Genomic DNA, 11,077 nt, shown 5'->3' on the forward strand with positions numbered 1-11,077 from the left:
AGAGACGCTGAAGGGAGACACAGAGAGGCTGAAGGGGGACAGAGAGACGCTGAAGGGAGACACAGAGAGGCTGAAGGGGGACAGAGAGAGGCTGAAGGGGGACACAGGCTGAAGGGGGACAGAGAGACACTGAAGGGGGACAGAGAGAGGCTGAAGGGGGACAGAGAGACGCTGAATGGGGACACAGAGAGACACGCTGAAGGGGACAGATAGACGCTGAAGGGGACAGAGAGACGCTGAAGGGGACAGATAGACGCTGAAGGGGACAGAGACGCTGAAGGGGACAGATAGACGCTGAAGGGGACAGATAGACGCTGAAGGGGACAGAGAGACACTGAAGGGGACAGATAGACGCTGAAGGGGACAGAGAGACGCTGAAGGGGACAGATAGACGCTGAAGGGTACAGAGAGACGCTGAAGGGGACAGATAGATGCTGAAGGGGGCAGATAGACGCTGAAGGGGACAGAGAGACGCTGAAGGGGACAGAGAGACGCTGAAGGGGGCAGAGAGACGCTGAAGGGGACAGATAGACGCTGAAGGGGACAGATAGACGCTGAAGGGGACAGAGAGACGCTGAAGGGGACAGATAGACGCTGAAGGGGGCAGAGAGACGCTGAAGGGGACAGATAGAGGCTGAAGGGGACAGATAGACGCTGAAGGGGACAGAGAAACACTGAAGGGGACAGATAGATGCTGAAGGGGACAGAGAGAGACGCTGAAGGGGACAGATAGACGCTGAAGGGGGCAGAGAGACGCTGAAGGGGGCAGAGAGACGCTGAAGGGGACAGAGAGACGCTGAAGGGAGACACAGAGAGGCTGAAGGGGGACAGAGAGACGCTGAAGGGAGACACAGAGAGGCTGAAGGGGGACAGAGAGAGGCTGAAGGGGGACACAGGCTGAAGGGGGACAGAGAGACACTGAAGGGGGACAGAGAGAGGCTGAAGGGGGAAAGAGAGACGCTGAAGGGGGACACAGAGAGACACGCTGAAGGGGACAGATAGACGCTGAAGGGGACAGAGAGACGCTGAAGGGGACAGATAGACGCTGAAGGGGACAGAGACGCTGAAGGGGACAGATAGACGCTGAAGGGGCAGAGAGACGCTGAAGGGGACAGATAGACGCTGAAGGGGACAGAGAGACGCTGAAGGGGACAGATAGACGCTGAAGGGGACAGATAGACGCTGAAGGGGGCAGAGAGACGCTGAAGGGGACAGAGAGACGCTGAAGGGGACAGAGAGACACTGAAGGGGACAGAGAGACGCTGAAGGGAGACACAGAGAGGCTTAAGGGGGACTGAGAGAGGCTGAAGGGGGACACAGGCTGAAGGGGGACAGAGAGACACTGAAGGGGGACAGAGAGAGGCTGAAGGGGGACAGAGAGAGACGCAGAAGGGGGACACAGAGAGGCTGAAGGGGACAGAGAGACACTGAAGGGGACAGAGAGACACTGAAGGGGGACACAGAGGCTGAAGGGGGCACAGAGCGACAGGCTGAAGGAGGGGGACAGAGAAACAGGCTGAAGGAGAGGGACAGAGACGCTGAAGGAGGGGGATAGAGAGACCCTGAAGGAGGGGGACAGAGAGACACTGAAAGAGGGGGACAGAGAGAGACACTGAAAGAGGAGGGCAGAGAGACGCTGAAGGAGGGGGACAGAGAGACACTGAAGGAGGAGGGCAGAGAGAGACGCTGAAGGAGGGGGACAGAGACGCTGAAGGAGGGAGACAGAGAGACGCTGAAGGAGGAGGGCAGAGAGACACTAAAGGAGGGGGATAGAGACAGACACTAAAGGAGGGGGACCGAGAGAGACGCTGAAGGGGGTCAGAGTGAGATGGCGAAGAGGGGGACACAGGGTGTGAGATGGTGAAGAGGGGGACACAGAGTGATATGATAAAGGGGCACAATGTGATGGTGAAGGGGTCTAAATACATCTTACGTCATTTTGACCTAACTACTTAAAAAACGGGACTACCCAGTAATTATTTTTGCTTAGAGGTGCCTTGGAAAAATTATGGTGACCCTAAGGGTGCCTCGAGCTGAGAAAGTTTGGGAACCACTGGGTTAGACTATGAGGTGGTAAAAGTAAGTTAGATTTAAGTTGTAGTGGAAAGATTAGGGTTAGGCTATTATGAGGTAGGAATAGGTTAGGGTAAGGCTGTAGTGAAGAAGCTAGGCTTAGTATACAGGTGAAGTTAAGCTTATGATGAGGAGAGGTTATGATTAGCCTGCAGGGGGGAGGTTGTAGCTAAGGCCAGTAGCAGGTTAAGTTGCAGCAAGGGAGATACTTTTAACACTTTGGACTTCATTTAGGTCCAGGGGCAGATTGGCCATAGGCCTTACTGTGAATTCCATGGCCTAATGAGGCTCTCTTGTGACTTAGTTCAGCTTCACCCAGACGGATGTCTCCTGCAACACGGAGTTGAGCTGAGCGTCGCCGGCACAGGTACGCTAGTAAACTAAGAAAATGCGATTGTGGACATTGGATGTGTGCAAAATTCAGCGTTATATTGTTAAAAGTTAAATAGTACATGTTACTATAGATCTTATGCAGTTCATGCACTTTTCCTACAATAGGCCAATGTAAGGTGCATATTGGTGGATATTTATACAGTAACAGTATTACTAAAGTCATTTATAAATGCGGAGCATTTTTACTGTCTTTTTTTGTGTGTTTGTTTTAACTAATGTGCATGTTTTTAAAATAGCCACTATTGTAATATATTATAATATTATTGCTATAACTCCCAATTATACCTTTTATAGTTGTGTTAATTTTCTCTCATACTATCTATAGCAGATGGTTATGAGAGATGAAGAGCACTGATCTGAAGGTAAATTGTGTAGGTGTGTACGCATGGATCTGCGTGATCATTGGCACTTTCAATTGTGGTAAAATCTTTACAGAAATCACATCTGAAGTACTTTTATATAGTGTTTACCCAGCTTAAGTGCAATGCACAGACAAAAGATTGAGGTAATCACACAGACAAACCGATGCCTATCAGCCCTGAATCTGAATATAAGGGGTTTATACTGAGAGAAGTTTGCATAGTATTGTCCCGCCAACATCCATACAATGTCTTCTACCTCCATAAGATTTCTTCTTGGTAATGGCAGCATGAAGTATTAAGCTGCATTGATTCGTTCTGGGAATGAGCACTGCAATGTATGCTAGAAGTTCTGGCAGGGGGTAGTAGCACAAATTTTGCAGGCAGATCATGAAGCTGCATAATTGCTTGGTTGGTTTTGCAGAGAAATCATTGCACAGATATATGTCTGTAGTGGATGTGTATCACTGAGCAAAAAATACATTTATACCGAATTTAAATAATCTCTAAGAAGTAATTTATTGTCACTTGTCTTCTGTTTCAATTAAAATATTTATTAATACTGCATACACCCAACATGCCCAATGATTGCTATCTGTTGACTGTCGATATAGAGACCCAGATTAGGAACATTTGTCTGTGGAAGTGCAAATAATCTCGGTTGGGGCTGCAGTGTGATTGATCTGTATAAAGATTTCAGTACACAACTGGTACAGATTGAGTTACCCAGCATCATGTTGTTTACAAATGTTGGCAAGTATGTCTTCCATATTAAAATATAAGTAAATGGAATGTGATAGCTTTACAAAGAAGGCAGTAGGAGAAGTGATGATATGGCATATCACTGTTTAGCAGCCCACTTCCACAACTGGTTAAAATAAATCATATCAATAAATTCATACAATAACATGCTACCTATTTTATATTAAACACCCCAAATTTGGTGTACTAACTTACAGAGTAGTAGCAAAAGCTCGAGTACCCATGTGCAAGAATAGCATCGCTGATCCCAGGGGCGGATTGATCATAGGCATTACTTGGAAAAACCCGCCTACTTTTGTGTTGGCCCCACCTACAGTTGATTTAGTCCCACATGAGGCCACTTCAAGAATTTTTTCCAGGGCCATTTTAAGTTCCCAATCCGCCCCTGCATATGTGTCACGGGCACTAGGAGTCTTGCCCAGGATTTCACCAGTTGACTATGCTTACCAGAAAGGCGGAGTTTGCACAGCGGTCCTCTGGCAGCAGGGTCAATAGTGGAACGTATATAACAGCAGATGGAGAGAGGATGCCAATGGAATTGATGATAGTCAGTGACTTGCAGCTATACTGGTAAATGAGTCAGCGACTTGCAGCTATATTGGTAGATGAGTCAGCGACTTGCATCTATAGTGGAAAGGCAGGTTTGAACTACGGAGACCAGGGTGGACGTGAGCAGGTGAAGGAAGGTAACAGGAGAGTCAGTGGTCTGCGGATAGCAAGTTGTACCACTGCTGTGAAGGGAAGACTTGTCCAGGTACAGGTAGGTAGCGGGGAAGTCAGTGGTCTGCGGATAGCAAGTTGTACCACTGCTGTGAAGGTAAGACTTGTCCAGGTACAGGTAGGTAGCGGGGAAGTCAGTGGTCTGCTTACAGCAAGTTGTACCACTGCTATGGTGAGAAGACATGTCCAGGTGCAGGTAGGTAGCGGGGAAGTCAGTGGTCTGCGTATAGCAAGTTGTACCACGGCTAGTAAGTGAGGAGTAGTTCAGGTGCGGATGAGTGGAGGCATGCAAAGAGTCAATAACGGTATGAAGACACTGAGAGCACAGAGGAACTTGTTCCAAACAGATATGCAACGTTTACAGCTAATAGTCTATAACGGTATGTATACCACTGCTGAGTAGAGAGGCTTGCACAGAGCGGATATGCGGGATAATAACTGATAGTCAATCACAAGTATGCAAATCTCTGCTGAGTAGAGAAGCTTGTTCCAAACAGATATGCAGTGTAACAACAAATAGTCTATAGCGGGTATGGATACCGCTGCTGAGTAGAGAGGCTTGTCCTAAGCGGATATGCAAGGTAACAGTTGATAGTCAATAACAAGTAAGCATACCGCTGATGAGTAGAGAAGTTTGTCCACGAGGATATGCAGGCACAGCAGGGGCGCTGAACGGCTGTAGCGGTATGGGAACCGCAGGTGAGCAGAGCAGGTAATCAGAAGCCAGCTGAGGACACGAGCAGGATACAGGAATCTGTAACGGGTATGGAACCCCAGGTGAGTAGAGCAGGTAATCAGCAGGAAGCTGAAGACACTAGCAGGACACAGGAGACACCTACAGAGACTCACAGGGAATGAGACTCAAGATCAGGCAACGAGGTAATGAGCACAGGTGCCTTAAATAGGGAGAGGTGCCTGATCCACCAATGAGATTAAAAGCAAAGGTCATAAGTTCTTGGATGCTGCGCATGCGCAGTGCATCAAGATGGCAGACGGCCGCGGTTCAGGACAGGCGCCGGCAGGAAGGCTAGAGAACCACGCACCAGCGCAGAGGCACTCACGGTCCGGTGAGTGACAATATGATCATACTGTTAGAATTTCATGCATCTTCATGATGACTGGTGTTTTGATGAAGTTAACAAAATATCAATCTATATATTATACATAAAACCTACTTTCCCCTTCACCCCATAGTGTGTTCAGTACTTGTACTCATAGCCTTGGCTGGTAGCAATATTTGGGGGACTAACAGAGTGAGATTCCCTCCTAAAAAGCAGGTACCAGCACTAGAATACGATAGGTTGGACTGGAGACATTATAACCGGGAAACCTGCAGTTCCCACTTTCAGAATGTGCCTCAGCCCAGGCCTATTCAGCATGGGACTGAACACTCTAGGAGAATCAGACCTGCAAACTCTTGTCCCCCACCCCCCAATCAGAAAAAAACAGCCTTGTGCTGAAAGAACTAGAGCTCCTCCAACACCACTTGCTTGTGTGTATAGGGGTAATAAAATGTTTAAAGTTATATATTAACATTTTGTCTGGTGCACTGCTGTTCACAGCGAAGTCTGAATCTGCTGCATTTCTGTGACTATGTTAATAAAATAAATAAATAAATAAAAGGATAATGAATATAATTTTAATTGGATCCTTCTTGCTGTTTTCTGATGTGCACACATTGGTTAGTGCTCTTCTGCTAACCCGATTTTTAGCGCATTCCCGATGTCTCATCAAGTGTGCACATGCAAACCAGCAGTTCAGAAGCCACAGCAGGATTATGGGAGGTCTCCTAATGTTACAGGAGTCTCCCGGACATTCCAGTAAAGTAGGCAACACCCCCTATCCCCAATGAAACTCATTACTCCACATCCACTCAAGAACAATTCCAACTAAGGGGTAAATTTATCAAGCTGCGGATTTGAAAAAGTGGACATGTTGCCTATAGCAATCAATTAGATTCTAGCTATCATTTTGTAGAATGTACTAAATAAATGATAATGAGAATCTGGTTGCTATAGGCAACATCTCCACTTTTTCAAACCCGCAACTTGATAAATTTACCCCTAAGCTCCACTACTGACACCTTACATTGGGACTATTTTCTACAAAGATTGCTTTTTGGGAACTGCATGTTTTTTAATTATTCTTTTTATTACTTATTGTGATATGTAGTGTGTAGATTTTGCATAGATTAGGCCTTCGCTTCTATATATTTGTACATGAGCTCATATTTTAAATTTATGGCTTGATTCAGTAATTATATATATTTTTACTTATTTACTGTTTAGGTACTGTATTGAGTAGATTTATTTTGTATCTAATTTCATTAAAGTAAGGCTTCTGTTATCACTCTGATTTTCATGTGTGTGTGTGTGTGTGTATTTGTGTATATACAGGGTGATTCAAAAGTCGCAGTACACCCTTTTATTTTAAAAACTCTACAGGAATTGGGTCGATTGGCCGATTTCAAGATGGCGCCTATGTTTGGTACATACCGCAAAAGATAGACCACGTCACCCATACCTTACTGGAGTATTCAGGTTTCCCAATTTCCTGTAGAGTTTTTGAAATAAAAGGGTGTACTGCGACTTTTGAATCACCCTGTATATATATATATATATATATATATATATATATATATATATATACAAGTTAACCCGTGCATGATACTCATGCATTCTAGTCAAATCAAGCTACTTAAAGTGTTAAAAAGGTTCTTGTCATGCATTTGGGCCATAGGCCAGGCCTCCTCAGGGGAAGAGCGTTACTTCCCGACGTAAGCGCCCTTTTTTAACGTGGTTTTGTCCACATGTCACCACCTCATCATTCTTCTCCATCACATCATCCTTCATTTTCATCGCCACATCTATCCAGATGTCTATCCAGACACAGGGATCTCTCTCAGCGGTCCTGAGTATCACACTCCTCTCGCTCTGTCACCCCCAGCAACCACCAACCACTCCCAACTGTCACTTCTCCTTCAAGAAATATATATATTTTTTTAAATCTTTATAAACACTTTTAACAATTAACAAATTAAATTAACAAATTAAAAACATCTTAGTATACCAAATTTCAGCCCTTTCTGAATGTTTTTTCCCACACACACTAAGAATTTAGTAGGTCAGTGTATAACTCCGCCCAGCAGGTGGCGCTGCAGCTTGGTTTTATTTTTTACACACACACACACACAGACAGACTAACACACGCCACTAAGCATTTATATTATATATATATATATATATATATATATATATATATATATATATATATATCTATATATCTTTATACTCGAGTCCCTTACGTGTGCTATTCATCTGTAGGTGTCTGGTTTATATTAAATAGGAGTTGACATTTTCCCTAGATTTGGTTAGGACTCTTTCTCATTCTAATTGGACATTGTATTATTTTATTTTATTCCTTATTTTTAGCGCCAGGTATTCAATTTGTTTTCTATCTGTGCTGTATCTGACTAAATTGTCCTTTTAAGGACTAGCAGCTAAACATTTCCCTGCCTGCCAAGGAGGCTAGACGAATTAGACGAGGACAATAGACTTTTTGTGAGACCAAAGCTCTGCGAATCTGACTGACTGACAGAAGAATCTGCAGGATCAACCCAATGGAAGAACCTCTTCTTCTCTACCCTGCAGGAGGAAATTTGTATAGCTCCACCCATCTAGAAGTGACCTTTCTCAAACCCACTTTCACGCCTCTTCTGCTCTGAGAACAAGAGCCAGGAAGACGGCTTAAGCTATTACAGCTCCAGCCTCCACTCCAGCTGTTGCCCTAGAAGTGACCTTTCTCAAACCAACTTTCAAGCCTCTTCTGTTCTGGGAACAAGAGCCAGAAAGATGGCTTAAGCTATTACAGCTCCAGCCTCCACTCCAGCTGTTGCCCTAGAAGTGACCTTTCTCAAACCAACTTTCAAGCCTCTTCTGTTCTGGGAACAAGAGCCAGAAAGATGGCTTAAGCTACTACAGCTCCAGCCTCCACCCCAGCTCATGCCCCTAGAAAGAAGGAAGGAAAGAATCCAGCCCCCAAGGCTTTCCTTGAGCCTTACTGGCTCCTCTGCCTCCATATCCCCTCCTGCTGCAAGACAATGGAAGCACAGTCAGGATTCCCCTCCCCCAGAGAACTCAACCCCTGAATGAGGCAGAACATGGTGAATAGAAGGTTCCCAGATTTAACAGCTGTCACTTCCGGCCACCCCAAGATTGCATGCGCGTCCCGTTGCTAGGCGCCATTATGTCAGCGCTGCTTCTCAATGGCCCCCTGTGTTATTTAAATGCTTCCTAACCAGTGCCAGAGTATCAGGTCTTCCTGCCTCCAGCGTTTTGTGTGTATTGCCAGTTTTCTGCATTTGTTCCTGACCATCCTTGTTCTGCCTGTGACCTTTTGACCCGGACCGTTTGACCACCTCTATTTGGATTCTCCCTTTGTACTGCGCTACCTGAACGTTATCGACCCGGCTTGCCTCACCATTCTTCTGGATATCCTTGTGTACCTCTACTACCAGAACGTTACCGACCCGGCTTGTCTGACACCTCTTTGTATCTCGCTGTTGACTCGTGGAAGGACCGCGACCTGCGTGTCCCTGCAGCGGAGTCCATACTTCCTTGCAGGGTTTCCTGGTGAATACCAGAGGCACGTTAGATTCCGCACCTTCCTCTGAGTTGCGCCAACAATATCAGGTACGCAATATAGTCGTGACAGTATACTCTGGCCATGACAACTGAGGGGTCTGGTGAACCGTCGACTCGAGATTTACTCCTGCACCTGGCGCAGCGAGTGGAACAACAGGAAGCAGCCCAGGCGCATCTCCTGCAATATGTTGATGGTATTGCAACCCGTTTTGATGTATTACAGGGTGCCTTACCCACTACACCAGCCATAACCTCTTCTACGTCTGCATCATCCAGTGTGGTTACGGTCTCTACAGCGGCCTCCGGTCTACGCATCCCGACACCTGAAAAATTTGACGGAGATCCCAAAAAATGCCTTGGGTTTTCTAAACCAATGCACCATTCAATTTGAGTGTAACCCAGGGGCCTTCCCATCAGAACGCACCAAAGTGGCATTTCTCATCTCCCTTCTCAGTGGTCAAGCTCTTGCCTGGGCCTCACCTTTATGGGAACGAGGGGATCCCCTCCTCAGCAGCTCAAACTCTTTCAATGAGGCCTTTAGAAGAGTTTTTGACGATCCCGGGAGAGTCGCTTCTGCAGCTACTAGTCTGTTAAACCTCCGTCAAGGTCATCTGTCACTGGGTCAATACGCGGTTCAATTCCGGACTCTGGCTTCCGAGTTAAAATGGAACAACGAAGCACTGGTGGCAACCTTCTGGCAGGGTCTGGTTGATCGGATTAAAGATGAGTTAATTTCTAGAGAACTCCCGGCTGATCTTGATTCCCTCATCTCAATGTGCATCAAGGTGGACTTGCGCTACCAGGAGCGCACGCAAGAATGCCCCCTGGCAAACGGTTCTTACCACGGCTAGCGCCTCAGTTTCAAAACCCCATCTTGCCAGTAGATGAACCGATGCGAGTAGGACGTTCTAAATTGTCTCCGGAGGAAAGAGAGAAATGCTTCAAGCAACGTCTGTGTCTTTATTGTGGAGACCCCGGACATCTTATGAAAGTTTGCCCCAAGAGACCGGTAAACTCTTCCTCCTGAACGGTGGTGGGAAGGCCGCTTTAGGAGAGTCCACTGTTGCTCCCTACTCCAAAAATTCCCCAGAATTTCTTATGGCAGTCATCCTGAGCACCCCTAAAGGTACCTTTCCACCACGGCCTTTGTGGACTCCGGCTCCTCCGGGAACTTTATTTCGGTGGATCTTGCCTCGCAGATCCAAATACCCTTAAAATCCTTGCCTCAACCGTTATCTTTGACGGCAGTCGACGGTAATCGTGTCACTCCCGGCTCCATCTTCTCCATTACCTCTCCTGTTCGGTTGATGGTAGGAGCACTTCATAGTGAGATGATCCAACTTTTGGTTCTGCCTAAGTCCATTAACCCCCTCATCTTGGGGCTACCATGGTTAAGGATGCATTCTTCCCAAATGGATTGGAACCACACTTAAGTTATTGCATGGGGTTCAGGATGCAATCATAAATGTTTGTCCAAAGTCTTGCCTTCAAAATCCCAAGTTATGGCTCATTCCAAGTAAACCAGTCTTCCTGCTGCCTACATGAAATTTCAAAATGTATTCAGTAAGATTTAAGCAGAGACTCCTCACCATCCTTGGGATTGCGCTATTGTTTTGTCTCCAGACCAACCTATCCCCAAGGGGTGTACCTAACCGCTATTCCATCCTGAGACATTGGCCATGTCCCAATACATCACGGAAAACCTTAAACGGGGATTCATCCGTAAGTCCACATCCCCGGCCGATGCAGGCTTCTTCTTTATCAAAAAGAAGGATGGGTCTCTTTGTCCTTGTATCGATTATCATTCTCTTAATCGTATCACCATCAAGAATTGATATCCACTACCCCTCATCTCCGACCTATTTGACAGACTCAGTGGATCACAAATTTTTTCTAAATTAGACCTCCGTGGGGCCTACAATTTGATCCGCATCAAGAAAGGGGACGAATGGAAGATGGCCTTTAATACCAGGGATGGGCACTTCGAGTACTTAGTGATGCCCTTTGGTCTCTGTAATGCCCCGGCTATCTTTCAAACATGCGTCAATGACATCTTTCAAGATTTGTTGTACACCTCGGTGGTAGTCTATTTAGATGACATTTTAATATTCTTTAAAGATTTGAAGA

The sequence above is a fragment of the Mixophyes fleayi genome, chromosome 4 (assembly GCF_038048845.1).
Source record: "Mixophyes fleayi isolate aMixFle1 chromosome 4, aMixFle1.hap1, whole genome shotgun sequence".
Taxonomy (NCBI): Eukaryota; Metazoa; Chordata; class Amphibia; order Anura; family Limnodynastidae; genus Mixophyes; species Mixophyes fleayi.